At 40.4% G+C, this 26,471-nt stretch overlaps 1 protein-coding gene and 1 long non-coding RNA gene across 4 annotated transcripts in view; one reads left to right on the plus strand and one right to left on the minus strand.

The window, feature by feature from the left end:
• Window positions 1-408, minus strand: part of LOC101804639 (atrial natriuretic peptide receptor 1) — a 54,333-nt gene extending 53,925 nt beyond the window's left edge. The window contains exon 1 of one of the 2 annotated variants that reach the window (XM_072031304.1): window positions 272-408. The gene's annotated coding sequence lies outside the window, so the exon portion shown is untranslated. Of the gene's footprint in view, window positions 1-5; window positions 136-271 lie in introns of those variants that run through there. The other variant, XM_072031303.1, reaches the window with a different exon arrangement.
• Window positions 67-13,248, plus strand: LOC110352877 (uncharacterized). 2 transcript variants are annotated; one of them, XR_005261489.2, is made up of 4 exons: window positions 217-905; window positions 1,865-2,122; window positions 8,657-8,771; window positions 12,281-13,248. It is a non-coding gene; the product is annotated as an uncharacterized lncRNA (long non-coding RNA). The 2 variants fall into 2 exon arrangements; XR_011805838.1 differs by lacking the exon at window positions 12,281-13,248 and having other exon boundaries at window positions 67-905; window positions 8,657-10,013.
• Window positions 13,249-26,471: the final 13,223 nt, after the last annotated feature.

A 26,471-nucleotide genomic window follows, 5' to 3' on the forward strand; every position in this document is an offset into this window, starting at 1 on the left:
TTTACTAATTTGCTCAGGCTGGCTCTTCTAAGCATCCATTTAAGACGTTTAACATCCGTTTAGCACCAGCAGATGGCAGATTTGCATAACACATTGGCTGCCCCCTGCTCCCCCCGGCTCCCTGAAGGAAGATGGCGGCCTAGGGCCACCCGGGAAGATGGCGGCGGGCAGCCTGAGGGAATGGCCGGGCAGCCAGGGTGTGCTGCCAGGGCTACCTCCTGCCAGGGGGTTGGCTGGAGGAGGCAGGCAGTGAGGGTCAGAGGACATCTACCTGCCGGAGACCGGGGAGGAAGACACAAGTAGTTGGCACTTGGCAGCCACTTGGGGGACATTTACAGGGTTGACCTTCATGTTTTCTGCAGTGTGGCTGCTGCAGGCTCTCCAAAATGGGTCCCCCCACTCCACCATCCTGATGCCTCATTGAGTGGACAGCACTTGCGTTTCTGGGGATTTTCAGCTGTTGGGTGGCGTTGTTTCCACCTGTCCTCCATCCTGCCTTCCCCTTCTGGCCTCCGGGGTGCAGACAGATGCTCCTGCTGCTTTCCCCACCTACCCCATGTGACAGAGAACTGCTGTTTGCCTCAGAGTATAAAGAGCTGGATGAGGTGCAGGGAAGAAAAAGGAAAAACAACAATCAAACAAACAAACAAAAAATCATTTTAGACACTCAGGTGTCCCCAGTTTCTACTTCTTTGAAGACCAGTGTTCAGTGCTATGCCTCATGGTTGCCTCCTCCACTCACTGTGGAAGCATTCAGGTGATCACTGTGGCCAAAACCGTTCAAGTATTGACCAGCGGATTGAGGCTAACACTAGAAAACCTGTAGCCCTGTTGTGATTTCCTTGCTACTTTGGTGTTTTGCAGCTTAATTCATAGCGTGAAAGCAAAATTCAGTCAGTACTCAGGTAGGTCTGTAAGCTGTGTGTCCGCATCTCATGGAAAAGGGAAAAACATTTTTTCTTTTTTCCTTTTCCCCTCCTCTATTTGATCTCTGTTGAAAGACAAGCTGATAGAGCTTACATGAGCCAAATGCTTACTGGTTATTATCACACAATAAAATTTCCTCATGCAAAAAATGCATACTGTGTGATGCGGTCTAACTTGCTGAGAGCTTTCTCAGAAAAAAAAAAAAAAAAAAAAAAGCCATAGGTTCAGAAGTTTTCTTTTTTCTTGGAATTTCTGGAGCATTAGCAGCTGTGGCAGTTCCAGTAGACTAAACCAAGTAGAAACAAATACTAAACCGGGAACATGCACTTCACAGGATACAAATATAGGTCCAGTACCAAACATAAGTAACTTATCCCAGATGGCGTTGCTGAACTGAAGTAAGACAACATGACAAAAACATCAGTGTCTTCTATCCAGTTCTATTGTAAACACATTTTTTAACTAGCACACCCATTAGAGAGTCATTTGGCCCTCTTTTTCTGACCTTCTTCCATAAAAATGTCCCGAAAGAGAGGTAGAATTGCTCAGTAAAGCAGAGATCTCAAACACAATTCTTAAATTTCTCTGGTTTTGCCATGGCAGCATATTGGTAATGTCATCTGCATAGGTGACCCATACTCATCCTGTGGTGGAACAGGCTGCTTCAGTGGCATAGTTCCCTTAAATTAGGATAGTGTTTTCCTGTTGATGCTGTGAGGATAAAATGGTGAGTTGGATTTCATATTTAAGACTATCACACTGAAATGGTGTGAATGTATAGCCCTGAAAAAAAATGCTATTAAAGTGAATAATAGTCTCTAATTAGCAGTACTGATCTATTTAAAATTGTATACTAGTCAGTAGTGTGATTGCTCAGGATGGTTAAAGGCTGCTAATTGTTTTTAGATGCTTCTACTCACTCTGATTTCTGTTGCAGAGTAACCTGGAACGTCTCAAGGCAGACCTGCAGGCTGTAGTACAGGGTGAAGAAGATCAGGTATATGATCAGAAGATGAGGTATATTGGGGTCCTTCACAGGTGTACACACCTGTGGAGAGTCTGTTAAGTAATGGCTGCATGACCCTGCTGATTGTGTGGTACAAAGAAAACTCACCTAAAGCAAGTGCAGGAGAGTACTGGGGCTCGACATGAAACTGCAGAGCTTTTTCAGCACCTTGAAAATACTTAACTAGACGTAAGTTTTGCAGCTTTTAATACTCCTTTCTGAATTTGCAATCATTACATTTTCATTTTCTGTATTTCCCGTGCTTTATTGATAATGTACATTACTTCTTAAATTTGTAGGAATAGCTAAGCTATATGTTGTAAATATGTGCACTGGAAGGCATTAATGGTTAGAGAAATACTAAGAAAATGATCTTTTCTTATTTGGAAGTAGTTCATATAAGGTCCTTATACGTGTTTTGGAGCATGATTATCAATGAAGGAAAGCGACTTAAGCAGCTATGGAAACACAGCTGCTGTATTGACATTTCTGTTAGCCATCCACTCAACAAATGGTTTCTGACTTTACACTCCTTTAGCATTGCTCAAATTTTATTATACCACAATCTCGGTTCTTACTTAACTTCAGATATGTGACTAATATGAGTAGTGTTAAGTACAGAAATGTATAGCGCTGCCTATTAAGCTCTTTGAAGATTAATAGAATTAATTATAGGAGAACAAAGAAATTGTTCTGTGCCAGTTTAAAACAAAGAACTAACTGCCTGTCTAGTAACCTGCCTTTTCTTTTGCCAAATGTTTGTCACTGGAGATGTAAGATAAATGTAAAATATAAAGAACTGCATGCTGTGTACGATCATGCATATGTACTACACTCCTGCTTGAAAGTCAGATAACATACTTGGAGGATAGTGAGCTTGCTGCCTGACTAATGAAAAGTGGAAGAAACTCTGTTTAGAAATAAATCACTTACATATTTTAGTACATAGCATCGGATAGAGCAAAACACTTCTAAGTGTGAGTAAAGTTTGTAGAAAAATCTAATTTTTCTGTTTGGTATAATTAAATATGTGACAATAGCTTCCTATGATGTCATTCATAAACGTATGAAATTTCAGCTAGATTTAGTTTATGATTTCTCACTTTAAAAAATGTGAAAATCACTACTGGACAAAATATTCCAGAAGTTTTCCAATGGGAATGCTTTAAAATGCATTTGTTGGATAGCTGCTAACCCACTACTGCATTCCATAATTAAATTACGTGTATGCTGGTGAATTATCCTTGTGCCCTATTTAAGGGCAAAAAGCGTTTCCATTTTCATGACTATAGCCCTGTTTGGGCCAAGTTAACTGTGTCAGTTCATTTCCTATGTGCCAGTAAGTAGCTGTTAAGTAATGGCAGCTTTCAGTTCCTGCTGAGCGAGGCTGAATTCAGCCTGTCACCTTAGAAATCACAGGGCAAAAGTAACACCATTAAAAATGCTGCTTTTAATTTGCTCAAAAAACTTTTTCAAAAAGTTAAGGTTTTGTGACCAATTGCCCGGTTAATTATTTCTAGAAAATGCTTGCATTTATGTTTGCATTAGACATGCATGAGTCTGTGTAGATATGTATTCAAAAAGTTGAGTTACCAATCCAAACACCGTTAAGAAATAAAAAATAATAATAATAAAAATGTTCATATAATGAGTTTTTTGGGTGTGAGTGTTTTGACAATTTTGTCACACTAAACAATGTGTTGGGGTTGATCCTGTGAGATTCTGCAAGCAGAACTGTTACACATATCAAAAGGAAGTCATACATGGTCACAGTCTTTTAGATGTGTGCATAAAAATTAGTATGTGCAGTCTCTTTCCTTCTACAGTTAGTCCATTGTTTGCTCTTCAGCTTCCCACCCTTTGCCTAGAAGGGCAGGAGAGAAGAAAAGTCTTGAATTGATAGACATTTGGAGCACGCTATGAGTCACAACCTTTTGAAGAGTGTCTGAAGTAGCAGACACGAATACATGACAGATAGAACAAAGGTTCTGGATTTTCTCCTGGGTACTGAGTTGAGCACTTCAGGAAAAATACATATTCACTGTCCTCCTGAGCTTTGCACTGAATCCAACCTAGAGATTCTGTGTGTGTGTGTGTGTGTGTGAATAACAGCTACCAGCAAGTTATTCTGAAACCATTCTGAAGATTCGTGGCTTATTTTAAAAGAGGGATTAGAGTATTTAGGGGTGTTCTTTACACACCCATGAGTATTATAAAAGTAGCGCAGTCATTAAGTTACTTGAGTAGTGAATTTCTGTATCTTGCATGTTAAATGAATTCTGTTTTTCTCCAGGATGTGGCAGCCTTGGAAACTCTGATTTCAATTTTGAACTGTAAAATGTAAACAGGTTTTTGATTTCAGCTTGGTAGTATGTTTGACAGAACCACATCATTTTGTTTAATTCAAATTCATTGCACAGTGCTTGGCTAAAATAACTCTGCCATAGCAAGCTTCACTAAATTACCTTGCCTTTCCTTCTGGGTTGCACAGGGAGCACAGGAGTGACTCTGAGGAAAGATTTGTTTTCCTCCTGCCTGCAGGAAACATGGGCTGCAAGCTATCTGGCCTCCTGAGATGAGAACAGTCAGGAGATGAGCTGGGAAGAACACAACCTTTGTGCTAGACCGCTTAGTGCAGAACAATTTCAACCGTGCCTGCCATCAGGTCAGGCTGCCATTCAGTTTAGAAAAGTAAGGAATTTCTGTTTTATGGCTGTGTGATGCCCTGTCTCTTCACCTGACTTAGTGGTACACAGCTGTACTGCACTATGAAGATATTCTAAGAAAATATTCTGTCTTTGAGCTGTTCCCATGTGTCTCCCATATCATGACAGAGAGCACAGAACAGAGTGACTACATTTTGACCCTTCCTAGCTAAGGCAGGACTTCCATTTAGTATGTTAAACAGTTTTCAAGAAAAACGGACTGGATTTCGTAGTGATCCAGTTTGGAGGTCCAGTATGTGGGGGACAAAAGATGGATTGTGCTCTGGCACAGAATCCTGCCATGTCACTGAGTGGCTTCTCAAGCTCAGTTTGTCAGCTGCATCACTTTGCTGATAATGCACAGTGATCTCCTGTAACTTCCATGGTTTTCTAAGCTGCAGCCTTCTGAACTGTAACCTTACAACCCTCAGAAATACAGTAAAATTTCAAATAGTGAACATGCAAGACATTTATTCATCATAAAATGAGTAACAGAACCAACCCTTTACATTATAAAATAGGTACTTTCTGGAGAATTGTATTAAAAAAAAAAAAAAAAGGCACTATCCTGAATAGCCACGAGAAATCTGTCCAATATTGTCTCAAAAATACAAACTCTCAGATTTATTTGCTTGAAATTACAAGTTTAAGAGGTGAAAACAAACAAACAAAAAGTTATTTACTAAGGGTTGTTTTTTTGTTTGTTTGTTTGTTTTCTGAAGGATTAGCCAAGTCCTGAAGTAGGTCCCACAGCTCTAAAAAGATACAACCTGGGGTTTAACTTTAATATAGGTTTTTATTTGCTTTTAAGTAAGAGTCCAGACAAAGCCATGCTCACCTGTAACAAGAGACAGTTAAGGGAATGACAATGGAAGAAAAGAAAAAAAAAAAAAAGAAAGAAAGAAAGAAAAGCATTGCAAAACAAAACCTTGCTTTGCTCTTATCAACTGTGTGTCCCCCTGATGAATTTTGGGTACAACTTCTGGACCTCTGCAGCACACAGTTTTGCTACAAGAGTAGGATTCAATCTTTCCGTGTTGATAATTTCTGTAACTCCGTCTGGAAATATATATTAAAGTTGAAGATATTTTTCAGAAAGATTGTAAACTGTATAAATAATAGGGACTGCAGCATCTGGCGTGAATAACAGAGATTTCAGAGCTCATGGCATCTTTTTAATTGCCTGCTTTATGTAGAAGTCTACATACTCCAGTAGGATTACAGGTTGTCTGTTAAATTCAGTTTCATGACAGCTCTCCATTCCACTAATCCTTGTAAATTTATCTCAGGAATACACATTTTAGATATTAATGAACACCACTTCAGACAACAACAAAATACGTTCTCTTGAAAACACTTGTTTCTTGAATCCTTGTGGAGACCTACATCTTTCTAACAAAAAGTAGAAGACTATATAATTTAGAAGACAATACATTTTGACAAATATAGGAGACAAAGATGTATTTGAATGTTTGAATCTAAGGAACAAAATCCTGTATTTATAAATATCTTATCTTCTTAAGCCACCGACCACATCCTGTTAAAATCTACTTTTGTCACTCTATACTTTCTGGTGTGGGATGAGGGGAGATACCAAAACATGAAGTAGACATGCTGTTTAGTGTTTATTTGCCTTCTGAGCTAAGGAGCATTTACTTGCCTGTCAGTGTTATGTACTTTTAAATTCACTGCAAAGAACATCTGGAGGAAGTTGGAACTGGCTGATCTTTAAGGTCCCTTCCAACCCAAGCCATTCCATGATTCTGTAAGAGGGCACAAACCTTCATAGGTGCCTGCTTGATCACACAATGAGATAAGGAACTTCAAACTGTCAAAGGAATGAGAGATAGAAGCTAAACTAGCATCTAAATTAAAGAGGATATTGTGTTCAGAAGGACCAGAGGACACTTGGGCACTTGATTTAAAAATACATGGTTTTAAACAGACAGGACTGACAAAGGCACTGGAGGCCACTTGTATGAAAGCACTCGCATCCAAATTTTCCAAGACTGACTTTGTTTTGACAAGCTATGCCAAAAGAATGTGTTGTAAACATGAAGACATCTGGTCTCATGTTTGAATGATATTTAATACAGTGGAATTTATAATCCTGAAAACTGTTCAAATGTGAAAAGAAAAGAAAAAAAAAAAACATTTACTCTGTTCTGTTGTTTTTCTAATTAAATAAAAAATAAATCTCTGTCTGAAGGAGGTGTGAGTGCTTGAGGAAAAACAGGAAGAGATAAAACATACACAGATGAAGTGGGCCTTGTAACCTTCTGCCCACTGGCAACTGCATTATCTGCTACAATATAGTCTGAGTCTAAGCCATTTTCTTGGAATGTACTCGGGGCTATAGCGTTCTTTCTTTTCTTATGGAAATAAATGGGAACGCTCTATGTTACTGAGCTGGATCAGATGTGAGCCACTGTGCAAGTGCTTCTTTAAAAAAAAAAGAGCAGACATATAGAGGGGGGTGTTTCAAGCTGTGACAAGTCTCATCTTGTAAACTGTGCTCTCCCATCATTCTCTAGCTCAACAGAACCATCCAGTTTTATACTGTTTTGCAAGCAGGATAAAGTGATAATTATTTCTCAGTATTAGTTTAAGGCTGGGCTATTATGGGATTTGAGAACTGTTGTAAAGACAGGAATGCCAATGAGGTTTACAGTGTTTATTTTTGTGAGTTATTTAATTTTATTTGCATTGCTCCTTCAGTAAAGATCCTGGTTGAGCAATGTGTGTACATTCGTGAATGTACAAGCATACAAGCATTGAGGAATCAGAATTTCAAATATACACTCTTGGGAGGTTTACCGTAAGATATACGCCTAAAAAGTCACAATTTGGGGACAAAGTTGTTAAAAATAAAAGAAAACAAACACACTGCTAAGTCCATGATGCAGGTAATGGTCTGCAGAAGCTTTTACACTCATGGTGTTGAGCCTGGCTGAGTTCTGCAGCATCCGAAAGATGATGCTGTGGGTGGATGGAGAAGTCCCTATCAACACCTGCTGATCCTCTGCTTCGGTCACCCACCATTGCCAAGAAGGTGAAGGCATTACCTTGAATGAACTGCTTTCCTACAGTCCCAGGACAGAGTGGCAGGAGACAGCAGAGGAAGTTCAGTCTGACACAGAGCATGCATGTGCACATCTGAGCATGTTCAACCTCTTATTCATTGTGGACCAAAGAAAAGCTCTCCCCAGAGCTATTGCTGCTAGCATATTTATTGAGGAACTGCTTCGCTTGCCTGCTGCGCACAGTATTTGACGGCTTGAATTCAACTGCAAAGCCACGTATTTTGGCCAGCTGTGTTCCCTGCTTAATACCGCTACCATTTGCAATTAAGTCCTGCATAAACAAGCCTATGCCCGTTCCTTTCTTTCCTGTCAGTGCCCTCACAAGATATTATTTCCTGGTTCTCATCTGCTCTTTTTTTTTTTTTTCTGAGGGAAAGGAGGCTTCAGATTGTATCTTGCAATGCAAAGAAGCTACTGCATGCCAAACATATTCTTGACTGCTCCCTTTTGTCTCTGTCAGTGCAGAGACAAGAGCTTCAAAGAAATTTAAGAAAAAAATGGATTACATGTTCCCATGGCCACAAAATCACTGAATGTGTAGAGCTTTCTTCTTCAGTCTTCTCTACAACTGTGAAGGTTGTAGTCCCTGAGTCCTTGGCTCCTTTTGAGAGGAGTGGAGTATGATTTCCCTCTTTATTTACTGTGTTTTGCCCTTGCAATGTAAATCTCTTCTTCAGGTTATTTCACTGACTGTGAAGTTATCATACGAAGAGATAACAAGTTTGCATATGCTAAAATTAAGAAAAACTGATTCTCTACAACACTGTGTATTCTGTCACAAATAATGTGCTAAAAGTATTTTTCCTGTTGTACCTCATACTCAAAACGTTCCTTGGAATATTAATAGCACATATGCATAACTCAAAGGTAATCCGTTCCTCGTAGCATAGCACAAAGAAGAAAGCTGTATTGTCTTATGCTGAACACTTTTGCAGGTAAACAACAAAACAGAACATGGCATAAGTGTGAGTTAAGGACAGGACTACCAGCTCAACGAATCTTCTCACACAGAAGGAGATTACTGCAGAAAGCCAGATGACCGATGACCTGGTATGTGAACCTGTACAGAACCTGAGCACTTTCTTATTTCTTCTGCAGCAAATGACATTGTCAAGTGCCAAAACTGAATCACAAATAGTTGAAACTTTGTGCATTCTTCTTAGGAACAAGTCACAGTCTTTAATCTAGTCTTAGCTGGCAAAGTGTGTCTAAGTTTCTTAACCAAAGAGATGCATCAGGAATCTGTTTTGTACAGCTACATTTCTAAGAAAACACAGAATACAAACGTGTCCTCGTTGTAAAACCACTGGGTGCCAGTGTTGTATTATCATGGCAGTATCATTTCCCTGCATTTCTCTCCTGTATGAATTGTTGCTGTCTACCTTCAGCAATGGCAATGACATCAAGTCCTTCCAGGTAGTGTTTTGTACCTTGCATCTGAAAAAGCTCTGTAATACTAAGCAGGGAGTCCCTTCATGTTTGCTTTGCATGAACGTCTGGAGTTTTTAGGAGCTTCCCTTTTTAACCCCACTGTTTCTGTAAAGTCTCCTTAATAACTAGCATATGAGAGGACCACTAATAAATATAAACACTGCTTTCCCATGCTGCACACCCTGAGGGAGGTGCTCCCACCAGGTAGAGGGGATTCTTGCAGCCACATAGGGTAGGATAGCTAGGATGGCCCTGTGCCACCTTACTTTCCAAAGCAAAGTGCCCAGATGGCTGCAGCCAGGCTGCCATTCATCTCAGGGGATTGCTGTCCACTGTGAGGTACTTGAGAGGCAGCCTGTTATTACTTGCCATTGCCTACTGTTTGTTTTCTTCATCACCTACTACAGCTTTCTGCTTCAATGCTTGTACTACATAATCTTACAAGACCTTCTTACAATTAAACATTGATTTTTGTTGATTTTTTTTTTTTTTTTAAACACATGCCAGAGTGCCTGTAAAATGGTACCACAACTGAAGTTTCTGTGACATGAAGCTGATACCATCTCTTTGGCTCTGGATTGGAGAATGATGTTTAAAGGTTGCGGTGTTTATATTCAGTGTTGTATTATTTCCATATGTCATCAGTCTTGCCAGGAAAGAGTTCTGCTAGTTTATTAACATGGGGAGTGGATTCAGTTCAAGAGCTCTGTGGTCTCACACTTTAGCTGGTCTGCGTGTCATTCTTTTGGATGCTGTTCCATTAAATTATTGCCTAAGAATATTGCTGATGTTGAACACTCTGAAGTTTTTAAGAAAGTGGTGGATATAGATAATAAAAGAAGTTCCACTGGTACAGCATACCTGAATGTGTAGTTGGCAATTAAATTTGATTTTAAGGGACAGCAATGGTTTGTTTGTTTGTTTGTTTTGCTAATGGACAGCAAGCAGTAACTAATGTATTCAATGACACCAAGAATGTGAGAAGGCTGTTTCTTATTATTTATTAGGTCATCAAAAGATCTAGATCTATTTTTATTTTTTTTCTGGTCTTGCCCAAAGTCCTGGGTACCAGATCTCTTGTGCAAGACAGTTTAGTATGTAGGGTGAGAAAATAAATAGAACACCCTAAAAACACAATGTTTAATTAAAATAGATGTTCTCCTGGGCATCATGCAGGGCAGTGCAATGCACAGCATGTCACTAAATTTTTAGAACTATAGCTTTTCTTGTTGTAAGTGTAAATAATGAATTTATGCCCCTCCTCTGTTGAATCCTTCTGTTTTGCAAATATATGCAGCCTCATTCCTATTCATCTAGACATTTTAGCTCATAAACTTTCCACTCTGAGTATTTACTATTTGGTATGCAGTTATATCAAGTGCATAATCTTATTTTTGGGTAAAATATAAGATGAAAATTACCATGGTGAGTCAAGTCAGGCCATCACAGAAGAAAGTCCCTATATTTAGAAGGAAATCAGTGAACAGTGAGGAGAGAGAGAAACACCTAGTTGAACTGGAGCATACCTAAGGATGCAACTTAGCTATAGCCTGCACTCTTACCGTAAAAGAGTGCATGAAGAAATCAGGTACTTTTATTTATTTTTAATTTCTGGACAAAATATATAATCATTTCCAACTTTTGTGTATGAATATGTGTGTGTGTGCTATCTATTTATTTATTTCCTTGAAATTCTTTATTCAAATTTGCCTGCGATCATGGCTGTTTCAGGGACATATACCCTGAATACATTCACAGATTGCCTCCTGTGAGCTTAGCTGAAAGGACAAAAAGTGTGTTTGTGGGGGATTCCTGCAGACACGACTAACCACAGACTTTTGGATGCTTGCTCTCATTTCCCTCCTCGTCAGCCACATCTAGTGTATGATGTCCTGCCAGACCCACACCGGTGATCATTCTGTTTCTAGTTTTATGCCACCCTTGCCTCCCTCATCTTGGAAGTCAGAGTTCAACCCACCTTGCTTGTGACCAGTGGTATGCCATGTGTGAGTCTCATTTTCCCCTGCCACCAGTAGTGACGTGCTTTAATCTCCTCCCGGACAGCAGCCTACGTGCCAAACGTTTCTCACAACGGTGGCTCCATGCCCAGGGCACCATATGGCTGAACACTTGCTTTCCAAGCTGTTGCCCAGGAGCACCTGCAGGAATAGCACGACTTCTTTAAGCAGTGGTGAGGGTGCCTGAAAGCTCAGCCACATGCCAGGGATGGTCAGACTCGCTGGCTGCAACGCTCCTGCCAAGGCACCTGCAGAAATATGCCACCTGCTTCCCCCTGCAGCCTTGGATTTGTGTTATGTCAGAGGCATGACAGATAGCTCGCCCAGCTGCTGCTGCCCGGTGCTGCAGGATGTGGCAGGGCGAAGGCTTCTCTGTGGTCATTGTCAAGTCCTTCCGCAGAGCTGCCAGGAGAGGGGCAGCAGTGGCGAGGTGTTACAGAGCAGGGATCCCAAACTCTCTGCTCCTGGGCACGTGCTCAAGTCCACCCAGAGAACATTTAAAATTAAACATATGGATGACAGGGAGAGCAAGAGAGGAGCAGCAGCTCAGCAAAGACCTGAACACCGCTTTTGGAGATGATGTTAAAAAGTCTGCGTGTTTGTGCATCAGAAGTGACGGGAATCTTTATTTCTATCTGCAGTACTGATTGCTCAAATGCAAAAGCAGAAGCAGTTGTGAAGTAGGATCAGTGAATACCTTTATAGTCAAGAAACAGATACTGACTTTTTTTTCTCCCTCTTGCATAAACAGAAATGTCCCAAAACTATATTTGCATAAAACTTAACCATACTGAAATTCCTCTGGATACTATGAAACTGTACCATGCTGCTCTTTGCATTATGAACAGAGAACACCTTGAGGTCTGAAATAACAATCCTATGACTATAAGGTGAGAAGAAGGAAATTCATTCCAGTTCCTACAAAAATCCAGTGGTTTGTTTCCAAGCTGGTAATGGGAATAAGTTGGGTAAAGAATGTGATCTGGTGAAAAGCAAGTATGGATGCAAATGCAGTTGTAATATTAAGCTATTTACTTTATGCTATTGACTCTAAGTATTGTTCTCACTGATGATCTAAACCTGTATGTCTTTTTTCTTTTTGTTTCCCAGCTCTGGATGATTCATTCTCTGGCTGAAGAGCTTATTGCTGTGGGATGGGTGATACTGGATCAAACTGTTAGGAGATAATTTGGTTGCTGATGTAGCAGGACTTGCCCTTGAGCCTGTGTTGTGCTGAAGACCAGCTTTCTGGACAGCAGCATCTTTGGACAGGTTCCACTAGGAAATTCTGGTAGCAGGTGAAGGTGTTTTGGCCCATGCAACCTGTTGTGCAGAGAGCCTCAGAGACAGAGACAGTTAGGCAAGGAAAATGGGCAAGACATAGATAAAAAATAAAAGCCCCTGCGCTTGTAGATCTCTTTGCCCATACCTATTTCTGAGCTCTGTCAGGAGCAGCAGAGGATACTTGGTGCATTGAAGACAAAGGGAACAGAGAAAATCAGATGACGTTTAAAAGCTGTATTGCCCATAACTTTTCTGAACTTGGAAAGGGCCCGCCAATTATATTCTGAGATGCCAAAGAACAGCATCTGTAAAACTGCAAACCATAATCACTTCTGGGTAGTTCATGGCTGTCCTCCACATCTCATTGCATTTATTGCTGAGACCATTGAGAATCAGAGCCTGGAAATTTTAATTTCCTCTTGCATGTGTTTAGGTAACAGAGGCACATGATGACCTCGGGATAAAAAGTCATCTCCTGGGTCTCCACAGCAGTGTACACTGTGGCTGACTTCTGCCTTGTCCTCTGCAGTTTGACCTTAGGCCAAGCTTGTAGGATGGTCTTCAGAAGAAAACCAGCTCTGGTTTCTGCTGTGCTCTTAGGAAAGGAATTCTTCCTCTCATCAGATACAGAGGAACTACTGTGAAACACATGCCATATGTTGTAGGCATGTGTTTACATACATATTCATCTCTGTGGCTGCTGGAATCTCTGTTAAACAGCAGCTTTGGTTCTTTAGGGCTCTGACTATTCCACACTGTAAGTATTATACACTGGACCGTGCAGATCACTTCTGTTTATCCCAATATTGCTCTAAATTGAGCTGCTTGTTCTTTCAGATGTGAGAAGAGTCTGTCTTGAAGAGATTTTTCTTTTGTTTAATAAAACAATCAGTAGAATAGAAGTTGTCAGAGCTAAAATTGTGTGTGCTTTAGGTTGCTTCATTTTCTGAAAACCTCTACTCCCATTGACACAGCTGATATAGCTGTGTTGTGGGTTATTCTGTCAGTAATCCATGGGATCTGTGAATGTCTTAAAGATCCTCCAAGAATTTTCATTTCTTTTATTCTCTGCAATTTATGGTTTATAATTTCCTGTTTTCCTAGTATTTCCAAAATATATCCTTGAAGTTTCCTTTCAAATGATAAAAAATGTAAGAAACTCACTTAGAGAGAAACTCACAGTTAATTTGCTTTCTGGCACCTAAAGGTCAAAGAGCAACAGGACCTTGTTGCAAGACCATATGGGAAAACTCTTGGCTTGCCTTTTTACCTCTTTCTGAGTAATCCCTGCACTCACGGAGAAGCAAGACACTAAAAAGTACTCACAGCTTGCAAAATACTGGAGCCAATTTATTGGGGAGCGAACTGTTCCATCCTTATACCCATGGCATGATTCACATGACTCGAGCATTGATGAAGTTTCCTCTGTGTTCTTCCCTGCTGGACCACAAATCTGAAAGACTGCTCTAACTGACAGGGTAGTGAAACAGTCTGAGACAAACCCCAGGCTTAAACTTTGTTAAAGGAAAAAAAGGAGGTGTTAGGAAGTCCACTTCAGGTGTTGGAGGAAGGAGACAGAAGAGGTGGACTTGTTCAGAGAGGGAAGGGTCTTTTCTTTGTCTTCAGCTGTAGTGCAACAAGTTTGCAAATGAGGTAAAGGGAGAAAATACTAAGTCATACCCATGTTAAAAAGCACAAATTAATCTAGCTTGTCTTTTTCTTTGGAATAATTCTACTGTCACTTTGAAAAGCAACTTAAATTTTATAGAATGAAGGTCTTAGTGTTGAGATTAAGTTTCTTACTGAAATTCTGGTGGGTTTGTCCAGTCCCTATTACTATATCTTTGGCCAAGCCTAATAATTCTGTCCTCAACAGCCTCAGCAACAACTGCAGCTGCAGCTGTGGGAGGTATATTCAGGGAGTTTCTCTTGGCTCCCACTGACCCTACTGTTGAGACCACATTATTAGAGAGGAAGGGAAGATGCTTTAAATACCAAGGCTACAGGAGCTAAACATCTGTGTGTGTATGGAGACTCTTTAGGACTAAATGCTGAGAGTGAAGGAGACTGTTGGAAAACAGTGGTAGGATGGTGGCAACATACATACTTGAAGTTTTGGAGTGGAGACACTAGAGTCAGAGATGGGGCTTTGCATTTGAAATGACTTTTCAGGATGACAAGGAACAAGGGGAGATTTGATGGCTGGAGTACTTTGACTTGTTAGGAGAAGAAACTGGAAGGGACCAAGGAGAAAAGATTAACCTGGGTAGGTGAGAGTGGAAGTCTAGGCTCAGTAGAGGTAGTGTGGCATGTTGTGCAGACTGCTGATACCACACTCTGATGGTGTGCTCAGTTAGTGAGCAGGCTATGCGTGATAAGATACCTAACATTTTCTCATGTTCTAGACGTTAGAGGACAGGTTCTTGCTGAAAGTAGTGATTTGCAGGAATCCCAGTCCTGCTTTCTCCCTTCTGCCTCTCCATCTCCACATATGCTCTTCTTAGAAGATTCCTTGCATTGACCTGTTTTTTTTTTTTGGAGGATGACACCTCCAAGACATCTTTTACTACAAGAGAAATTGCTTCTTGATAAAATAGTACATTACACTTCCAACCCACAGACCTGTCACCAGTTTATTTTGCAGCCATGAAGACCTTCCTACTTACAGTATAGGGCATACGCATCCTATTTTACATGAACTGCCAACACTTGGGCAGCAGTGTGAAAACCTGGTCTCTTATTAAGGAAAATATATTCCAGAGAACAAGGAGCAGATAATTTGCTTACAGTTGATGACATAGAGCTACATGTTGCAGAAGCCAGAGCTTCAAGCATGTGCATATGTTAAGCAGAAATATTTTTGGCTACCTGAATCATATCAAGGATGTGCCAAAGCTTTGTTTTGAATAGGAGTTACATACCTTGTAGTGATGCTTGTTACTTGAGCTGATAATTACTGAGAACAATAGTTCCAGTGAACACCATGCAAAATAATTTTGGAATAATATACAGTAAAAGCTTGTGAGGTGAGAATTATCCTGTTTGGTTTTATTAAAGCTTATAGCCTGGGTACTTAGTCTGTTGCCACAGTACTTCTCAGATGATTTTCTTTTATCCTGTTGTTTTTCTGTGCATATGCCTGCAACTAAATGTATAATGGAGTGCCTTGTGTGTGACACTCACCATAGCAAGTTATTTTTAGGTCTCACTTCTTGACCTTTGTGCTCTTCTCACCTGCTTTTAGCTGGCCTGCTTTCTGAACACTAGAGACAAAGTCATATCACTCAGTTCATGTGCATGTTACAGTGTGGGTTTCTACTGTTTTGGCTGGGAATTGATGGAGCAGAAAGGCACAAAGGCATTTTTCCACTGTTCTGCTTAAATTTCTTATCCTGCACAGAGGTACAGTGAGGCTGTTAGGAAATGCTCTTTGTGAGACAAAGGGGTACTCCAAGTGTGTAGAATGCAAGCAGGCTTAGAAATGGGCACTAAATAGTGATGCAATTTTGAGCTTAGGGATCATAGCCATTATTTCAAAAGAAGAAGTGATCAACTCACAATAACTTTGAGCTCAATGCATTCACCTGGTAACATTCTCTGTTCACCAACCCATGTGGTCATGGTTCAGTGCATTATTTAAAGGGATGCTTGATTTTAAGTTGCTGAAGAATTTCTCATATTTTCATGCTTGAAATTAAGTGAAGACTTTTATTTTCCCTTAGGGCATCTGAAGCTGATGGTTTCACCAGAGCTGAATGATACTTCTATTTTTTCTACAGGTACAAATTTTTGTCTAGTAACTATAAAACTGCCTTGTCTTTCCTTCTTTCATTGTTTCTTCATTTTGGGAATGTAAATAGCTGTACATGAAGGAAGAGAATGAGAAGTAGAACTGGACGTAGTATAATCCTTTTCCTGTGTAACACAGTGTTTCTTGAATATTGGTTGGAGAGGTATCTATATATAAATACATTTTTTTTTCAGTGGAAAACACCACAATAATCTGGCATTCTTTAAGCACCTGTCTGTGAACACTGCTGTACAGGCCCACCTGTCCATGTCCTCCTGAGGGTATGCAGCATCCTGAGCTTTTTCTCTGCATAAAGCAGATGGACCCAATCCTTCCTGTCTTTAAAGATAACAATAGGAAGGAAAGCTTCATACAATGTAATGTGGGTGCTGTCAGTGAAGGACTGAAATCACTGGCTCTTCAAACTCTCTATCAAATGCCTCACAAATGGCCTGTTGCACCTCCAGTCACAAGCAACCTAGAAAACATTTAGAAATGTAGAATCATAAAGGTTGGAAAAGACCTCCAAGACCATCTGGCCCAACCATCCTCGTACCACCAATGTCACCCACTAAGCCATGTCCCTAAGCACCACATCCAGCCTTCCCTTAAACACCCACAGGAATGGTGACTCCAACACCTGCCTGAGCAACCTGTTCCAATGCCTGACCACTCTTTCTGAAAAGAAATATCTCCTCATTTCCAACCTGAACCTCCCCTGGCACAACTTGAGGCCATTCCCCCTAGTCCTATCACTAGTTACCTGTGAGAAGAGGCTGACCCCCAGCTCCCCACACCTTCCTGTCAGATAGCTGCAGAGAGCAATGAGGTCTCCCCTGAGCCTCCTCTTCTCCAGACTAAACAACCCCAGTTCCCTCATCCACTCCTCATGGGACTTGAGTCCCAGGCCCTTCACCAGCTTTGTAGCCCTTATCTGGACATGTGGGCCCTTTTCCAGGGCCTTGATATTCTTCTTGTAGTGAGGGGCCCAAAACTGAGTACAGTACTTGAGGTGCAGGCCCACCAGACCAGGGTACAGGGGAACGAGGTGAGGGTTGGTCTATTCTCCCATGTGCCTGGTGACAGGACAAGGGGGAATGGGCTGAAGTTGTGCCAGGGGAGGCTTAGGTTGGATATTAGGAAGAACTTCTTTACCAAAAAGGTTGTTATGCATTGGAATGGGCTGCACAGGGAAGTGGTTGAGTCACCATCCCTGGAGGTCTTTAAAAGACATTTAGATGTAGCACTTAGTGATATGGTTTAGTAGAGGACTTGTTAGTGTTAGGTCAGAGGTTGGACTAGGTGGTCTTGGAGGTCTCTTCCAGGCTAGATGATTCTGTATTTATATGAGTAATGGTGGTTGGAATGATCCTGTGCTGCTGCAAAAGTCATGAGTTAAAGCTTCATCCTTCAGGACCTTGATTTCTAGTAGGCCCAGCAATTACACCATAGGCTACTGTTAGGTTGCAGACAACCTTATTGTTATCACTCTTGTGTTAGCATTCTTCAAAACCTCAATTTTATCATGTCAAAGGATGAAGGAGGAAAAAGACTATATCATGTGTAAGTTTAGAAAGCAATCTATTGCATTTTGGAGGACACAGTGTTCTACCCTTGCCCCTGTGTGGTTGCAAATCTCTCTGTTGATACTGACACCAAAAGAGCACAGATGAGCAGGGCTGCTGTAGTGCTGATACAAGCTCCATCAGTGAGTGGACTCTTCACCTACCAGAAATTAAATCCTTTAAGATTCAGCATGTTTTACATGTTGTAGATGTTGTGTTTGAGCCAAGTTAGCAATCCAGAGGAAGAGAAATCTATATAGAAGACAAGTCTTTGTAATTAGTATCAGGGCTATTCTAAAGTTAAAAGTTCCCAAATCTGACATTTTATCCCTTGGCAAGAGATTTTTCCTGGCACTTGAGTGACACTCTGTTGACTGATCAATTCATAGGGCTGGGTCTCAATCAAATTATTCAAAAACTTTCTTCTTCATGCAAGACGTCAATGAAAATTGTATTCAACTGAAATTGCTTTTTGTGTGGTTTATGGACAGTGGTGAGGAATTAGTAGAATAAATTTAATATGATTTTCTAGGAAAAGGGCTTGATTCTAAGCTAGCTTTCTCTAAGTGCAAGCTATTTTGCTGAAAATAATATAATTGCTTTTTTTTTTTTTGATAGCTATAACATCCTTTTTGATATGGCTGTGAATGTCAGTGTTTCTGAATTCTTGAGGCTGATGGCAAATTTCCTATGGATATTCACTGTAGAATAATAGAATAACAACAATTGTACTGTGATTAGCTTAATGTGCAGTTATTCTCAGCATTGATCAATACCAAGTCAATCTTAATTATTTTTTATTATTATTATTATGGAATAACCTTCCTCTGCAATATATTTTTCCTGACCATTGTAGTAAATAATTGTCCTTGTAGTAAATGATATTTCCAGAAGCTGGCAATTCCAAAGTCCTATGCATTTTACTTAATTTTTACAAATTTACTATTAGAATTCTGAATATTCTTCCCAGTGTAAACATTTTAATACTTTGGGGAAATTAGCCTTACAAAACTTCAGTCCAATCCTTTTGGAGTTCTCTCTGGCTGCTAGCTTAATGTTATTTTGGCTCTTCTGGAGAAGCGTACCCCAGCTAATAAGGGATATTTGTGAGTGTGCTCCAGCTAATGGAATACAGTGATTTTTGTACTGAACTTTTCTTTACTACTCAGACAAAGGTCCTCTTTGAGCAGAAATGCTTGGAAATACCAGCAAACACTGCTGTCCCTGTCTTCCAGACAATGAGATCTTATGTCACTTTAAATAGGATGGATTTTTTTTTTCCTCCATGGAAGCATCAATTTTGCTGCTTACAGAAAATTAATTTTCAGCTAAGGGTTAAACATGGAGAGCTGACACATATTACTGAATCTTGGCCCTAATAAAGCTGATAAAATTCCTATTGGCTTAGTAGGATGAGGCTTTTGTTTTAGCAAGGTTATTCTGAGAGATTGTACCAGGGAGAAACCTTATCCTCTCACCTGATGGAGCCATTCTTAATGAGAACGAGCTGAGGACTTTCAAGCCTTGGCAACAAAGCTTTGCTAAGCAAAGATGAGAAACAGGTCTACTTTTGCCTCAGGGAAAAAACACAAGGATGAGAAAAGTTAGGACATAAATAGGAAGTGGGGCAGATGTCTGAAGGCTCAGGCTTACCACTCTTTCAGGCTTTAGGGGCTGCAACAGATGCCTGAAAGGGCAAATAGCTTGACTTTCCAGGTCTTGGGTACCAGCAAATCAGGTAGCAGCACCTTGGCTTCTTTGAATTTTCCAGCACCCTTAACATGAACCTTGCTTTCTCTGTGTTTAAAACTACTGTTGTTTGGACCAACTCATCAGATGGTGGAAGTAAAACTCTTCTGAAGTCTGTGCAGAGACCATGGCTTCCTCTACATGAATATCTGGTTCCATTAGAATGAGGTAGGGTCCAAAGTATATTATGTTATTACATGACATATAATGTTATCCTTGAAATTTAAGATTACCTAAGTAGGTGGCAACTCTGGCTCTCCTCGGGTACAGCTGGCTCCATTAAAATGCAAATAAGAACAGTTTGGCTTTGCTGCAGAATTTCAAGTCATGAGAGTGCTCATAAAAGCCAGACATTTACCCCATGGCATGAAGAATAATTGTTTATTTGTACCTGTAGTGACATGGTTGTAGACTGATGCTTGACCCTCGATATACAAAGAAAAATAGTTTCTGTCTGTAATGGAAATAGACTGAAGACTGTACTGTGCTTGCAGAAAGGAAACATAGGTGGCTGGTATGATTTAATGCTTTCTGTTAAAGCTGGGAGCATTTTTCTGTTGTTGATAACATTTGGTATTGTAGGTCAGACCTTCACAGAGATGCACAGAAACAGAATTTTCCAAATGAGCCCACAAATGTTACAAGGAACAGGCATGTCTGGTCTCTCCCAGAAATGTGTCTGAACCACTCACCAAAACAAATAGCCAAGATTATTTAGCAGTGCTTCCAGTCACTGAAGTAAAACTCTTTCAGGAAAGTGTGGCTCATAAAGTGCCCCACGGCTTAAGTGATAATGCACTTAGGATCTAGACCAGGGGAGATGTCGCATGCCTTTTCTGAATATACATAATTTATTCAAACTGAGGCAGATTTAAAAGGCTTTCCTTTTACCTCATAATTCGTTTTCTGCTTACTCATCCAGAAACCTTCCTGAGGTCATGTTATGAAGATAATTTATTTGTAGTGAATTTGGACTTTACAGAAATTGTATTCTTTGTTCTTCTCTTCATGAATGTGTTTAGGGAAGGCTCATAGATGGCTACAGATAATTGTGCAGTGTGTCTGATCGTAAGTTATCTGTTTGTAAACAAAAGCAACATTTTTAATAAAGATTGGATATCACCTTATTTGACAGAGAGCAGTCTGGGGTTTTTAAAAATAAATAAAAACAGAGAGATTTAAAAAGAGGAAGGAGAGGGGACAATGTAGGAACAATTTCAGAGTGTCTTCTCCTCCTTGGCTGAGAGGAGGATTCAGTCCCAATGCTCTCTCCCTTCCTATCCTTTTCTGTCTTTTTTCCATATCACTGAAGACTAGATTATGTCATTACAGAAGGAAATTAATGCTAGAAAACTCTAGAGGAGTTCCTAATGTCTATAGTCATGACTGTGTACATACAGCTAGGTCCCTTTCTGGATGCTGAATAACATTCAACAGAAGTGTTTTTTAAGAGAAAAAGGAAAAGACACGTCTGTTTGTTTTGTCCTTTTGCAGGATTTTATTAGTTGAAGTGGTTGTGATATTCCTCAGGGTATCACAGGTGTTTGCTAAGGTAGCAAAATTTATTCATTATAAAGGGCATTTTCTTTTCTTCAGTGTGGAAAATATTGATTTGACCTGAAAACAAACAGATTTACTACTGTTGACAAAGACAAGCATTTTTGCTAAAATTTGTTCAAATTTGTGTAACATCTTTGTTCCTAGGTAATGGCTTTGATTTGAGAGGACTTGCCTGAAAATGTTTATTGCTTTCTCAGAAAAATAGTCATATTGCCATATCTTCCAGTTCTCCATCCAATGCAGTATTTCTAGAAAGTCATGTGGCAACTTCCTTTGTGAATCTGAGTTATTCTGAGGAGTCAAAGAGAACTGCATTTATGGTGGAGTGTAATGATTAGCAGTTCTCGCTGCACACTGAGGCATGCCTTCTGCTTTGTACTGAATACCACAATTTCATCTTTTTGAGGGGCCCCTTTTGTCTTAATTTAAAATGTCCACTTGAACAATGATACGAACTTTATAGCTTGCTGCTCTTGCACCTTTAAGTAATAACCTTTAAGTAGGAGTTGAACTCGATGATCCCTGTGGGTCCCTTCATAATATGATTCAATAAATCTGATTGGGGTGTGAATAGGAGTCTTCAGTACTTGTTTAATTGCGTTCACAGTCCTCCAATTTTTTTTTATTTTTTTTTTGAGGGAGAGGAGACAAGCAGCACTATTCCCGTTATATGAGAAGGGAATCTCTTCTCAGAAGTTTTTGGAGTTTGTATCTGGAAGCATCAAATGCATTTGCACCCAAGGTGTCTAAAATTAGCATGAGAATAAAACGTGCTAGAAATATGTGTTTTAGTAGCTAAATGCGTTAGGTTTAGTTGTTATTTTATTATTATTATTATTTAAGATAGCTGTTTACCTTTTTGGTGTTAAAAGAGTTTCTGTATTGAATCACCAATACTGGTTGGTTATATGAATCACTATGCTACCCAGCAGTTCAAGGACTTAAATGTCAGAATCCTGTCGAATGCCGGCCACCCTCTAATTAGTTGTGATGCAACAGAGAAAACCTAAATCTACAAAGTTTTTATAATATATATTTTATATTAAATTTTAAATATTGCATTATATTAATTTTATAGTGTTCTATGTCATCAAAAAAATGGCAGAAACATCAGTAGGTTGTGGTGCCACCCAGAGGAACCTGGACAGGTTGGTAAAACAGAAACCTCATGAAGTTCAACAAGGAGAAATGCAAAGTCCATCTTGTGGGGAGGAACAACCCCAGGCACCGGGATGTACTGGGGGCCATCCAGCTGGAAAGGAGCCTGGCAGAAAAGGTCTGTAAATACCTGAAAGGACAGTGCAAGGAAGACAAGAGTCTGTGTCTTTTCAGTGGTGTCCAGTGCCAAGACAAGAGGCAATGGGCACAAACTGGAGGAACCACGTGAGTTTTCTGCTGAACATCAGGAGAAAACTCTTTACTGTGAAGGTGACGGAGCACTGGTGCAGGTTGCCCAGAGGCTGCAGAGTCTATCTCCTTGGAGATCTTCAAAAGAAGATCTAACCTAAAACATGCTTTAGGTGGCCCTTCTTGAACAGGGGGTTGGACCAGATGGACCCAGAGATCCCTTCCAACGTCAACTATTCTGTGATTCTGTGGAGTGCCATAAGGGAAACTGTAAGCCAAAAAAAGCAGGGGAGTATAATACAGTATGGCTTTTTCTGACTTAATGCTGACTTCAGACTACAAAACCAGAGGAATCCACCACCACCAAAATGCTGTTATTCAGAGAGCAGTGTAGCCAGTAACCGATCGGACTGAATGTACTCCGGTAAAACTTTCATTCAGCAGTTGTTCCTGTTCTTCCATTTCATGTTCAAGGACTTACATACGTGTAGCACGAGGTGAAAATTCTGCTGCTGTTAGGTTTCCTACATGAATTATGAGGATCCAAGGTTACACTTTCTAGTGTGTCAGGCAAGCTGTGTCATCTGGGGCAGTAAAACAGCAGCACTGTATAGAATGTCATGGAAGTCTGATCTTCCAAGTAACTCAATCACAAACTGAGGTCTATTAAACACATTAAATTCTGTTTTGCTTTGTTATTTAATCTTCCTGCTTTAATAATGTGTTCATGATTAGTTAGTGTTTATTGCCCTTCAGGAGGCTATTTGCCTCTAGAAATATGACTTCCTTTAATAGGTAAGAAACAGTGAGTTTGTTGTGCATTCATGCTGCAGTATTTGGGAGACACCGCACACTCTGAAGAACCCAATTTCTCCCTCAGAACTCAGTCTCCATGTTACATGTTCATGGTCTCCGTTTCGTCCAAGGACGGTAGCTCTTTAACTATTTCTCTGAGTGTGGTTAGAGAGGACTGATATAAATTCATATAGCAGGAAATCATTTTTTCATGTTCTTCAGAGTGAACTCACAGTTTTTTCTTGTTCCCTCCCCTCATTTCCAGGAACAGGCCAAAGAGCTGTGGCTTTCTTTGCTCTGTGCTGGTATCTTCCCTATTGTGGGCAAGCAGTTTGCTTATGCTACTCTCACTTGCCCAGGTGTCCATTACATCTGGGGTATGCACAGGGCAACATCTTGCAAAACTGTTTTGCAGATCTTTGCAACCATCTATTTTTGAAAGCAGCTTTGAAATAAACTTCTCACAGAATAATGATAGTGAGGACTCTGAGAGGAGAGTAGGTCAGTTTCTTAAGCAGACAGACTTCTCCCAGATGCTGATTTACAAGTAATGAAAAAGAGGGTTCTTCTTTCTCCATCTTCTTTGTTTCAAAGACTGGTAAGTAAGCCAATTTTCTTGTCACGTTTGTAGCTTTTTAACCTTTTCAGACAAAACATGGCATGGTACTTGCATGGCACTTCTGGGTTGGAAGCACCTTGTTTTCATTAGGAAATTACATGAGAAGCTCTGATTCTGTGTTTAATTCCAAATGAAATCCGTGTGCCAGTAATGCAGAGCAGCACTGTGCAGGATACTGGTTACCCTGAGCACCTCTAATTGAATTGACAAAAACACTCCCCTCTCTTCCCTTTTCCTCCAGTTCCCCCAAATGAAAAGTATTAATGCAAATACAGCGTTCGCATAAAACAAGGGCAAGAACCCCTTCCAAAGAGCATGCTCTAGAGCTCCTGGATAAAGAAAAATTGCGGCTTTAGCTAATGCTGCAATACAGATCAAGTAGGAATCAACTCCACTGCAGAAGAAGCAAAGAGGTGACCTACTAAATATATACCATGTAGACTGGGTTATTCTAGGGTGTACAGCAGCCAGGAGGTGTCCCCAGGAGAAGACTGGCAGAAGCAGAAAGCAGGAAGCAAACCTCTTGTCTTCATTTGCTCTAGCTGGTACTTTCAGACTGAGTAATCTGGCTTCTTATGGGTATACAGTAAGTCCAAGCTGTCTCTGATGGAAACTTGCCCATCTAGATGTAGATAAAGTCATCCCAATTCAACCAATGAGGCATTAAGTTGGTCAGATACCAAAGTGCTGCATCTTGACCCACCCGGCAGCAGTACATGCAACACAAGGTGACTTCCGAGCAAGCTTCACCTTCGGTTATTTTTGTAGCATGGGCTGTATCTCCTAGAGGTCAGGCACAGCCCCTGCACTGCTGGTTGGTGAAGCTGTGCTCTCTGCAGATAATCGAAAAATTCTGGTGGGGTGAAATCAGTAAGTGAAACACTCTCTGTATGTGAGTCCTCCTGACTTCTAATCACTGTCTCATTGCTATCAGTATTAATGGGGAAGTAGTTGGGTGAGAATTGCTTGAACTAGATTTCTTCCTAAGTCCTGTGAAAGGCTCTAGCTTCCCTCCAACACTGCCACTCACCTAATGATAGCGTTCTTCTACTTGTCTGCATGACTGGCCTTGTGCTGCCATAACGTTGTTATGTTCTACGTCATTTTTGGTCGTGTTCTACGTCGTTTTTGGTGTTACACCTGCGTATCTGGCATGCCTTAAAGAACAGGGACAGTCCCCATGTCTGACCATTTAAACCTGGACTGGGCACAGCTCTGGAAATATACTGCCAGGATATATGCTTCTGGACATAATGAGACAGCTTAGCTGGTCTCTTCCATCTTGCAACTTCTGCAATCTGTTGAAAATCCCTTTGCTTTTAATTACTAACCTCTTGCTTTGCATAATTTTCAGAAATCAGTGGTTTTAGCAAGCTGTACATCCATTTGAACTTGGAGTCTTTTATAGTTGTGGTTTTTATCAGTGAGAAATGAAAGTCCTCTCTTCAGAGATTTTCTCTTCCTTTCTGCTTCTCTTTACCTCTCACCTTCATGGGAGTGCAGTGACCACTGATGTTGAGCACATACAACAATTTTAGACAAGGCTGCCCTCTTGTAACCTTCCCTGAGAGTACAATTAGGAGTTTGAAAGGCAAATCAGTGCGTGAGTGAAGAGCACACACTGCTGTGTGTGTTTTATTTCTCTCTTCTCATTACCCCCTTTCCCTCTTGTACTGTGTACATACCATTTTCATTCAACTACTCCTGACATTTTGTCATGAAACAAAGCATGAAGCTGGAAGATCTTTAGCCTCTATAACTAAACAAAATAAATAAATTTGTACTTAAAGACAAAACAAAATTGCACACTTATAGCCTTTATAGTATATGCTTTTCAGGGTAGGAAATGTAGACCCTGGTATTCGAGAGAACACATTAGCAGCTGGTTATAGAAACTCACCCTCTGTCAGAGGAAAGTGGCATCAGTATTTTAGGTGTGATTTGGTTCCATAACATAATGGAGCTGTTAAACTTGTTAGTATTCTCCTGGCAGGTGGATAGGTGCCTTGTGAATTTAAATAAATGTTAGCTGCTTAGAAGAAATCAAAATAATTTGTGAACTGTAGGTCCCAGCTGCATATGCGAGTGAGAATTTCAGTACATGGGAACATGGTAAACCTTTCTGTGCACACACAAGCCCTCTCTTTAAGCTCTGTGTCTTGGTGTCAGAGGCCTTCTGAGGAAAAACAGATTTCTGAAAGGCAAGAGGTGAGCTACTCTTCAGCAGAACTGTGGTTTCATAGACTTTCCCAAAATCACATAAAGAGGAATGGTTTGTTTTTCTGGAAGTAACACAGTTATTTTTCTTTCATGCTAAGAAATTCCAGATATCTGCAATGAAATTATTTTTCCCCTAACCCCGATTTCTGATTTCATATGAAACATTCTCAAAACTCTTTTCAGAGCCAAAATAGATTCATTCACAGATTTAAGCCCCTCTGTGTTCCTGACTTTGACAGCAGACAACCCGACCTGCCCGCCAGCCTCAGGCTGCATCCTGCAGTGAGTGCTGCATGGGTGGAGCCACACAGCACTCTCCCAGACTCCCTGCACATGCATGAGACCACCCAGGAGCAGATTCCAGCATGAGCA

This window comes from Anas platyrhynchos, chromosome Z (genome assembly GCF_047663525.1).
Source record: "Anas platyrhynchos isolate ZD024472 breed Pekin duck chromosome Z, IASCAAS_PekinDuck_T2T, whole genome shotgun sequence".
NCBI classification, from domain to species: domain Eukaryota; kingdom Metazoa; phylum Chordata; class Aves; order Anseriformes; family Anatidae; genus Anas; species Anas platyrhynchos.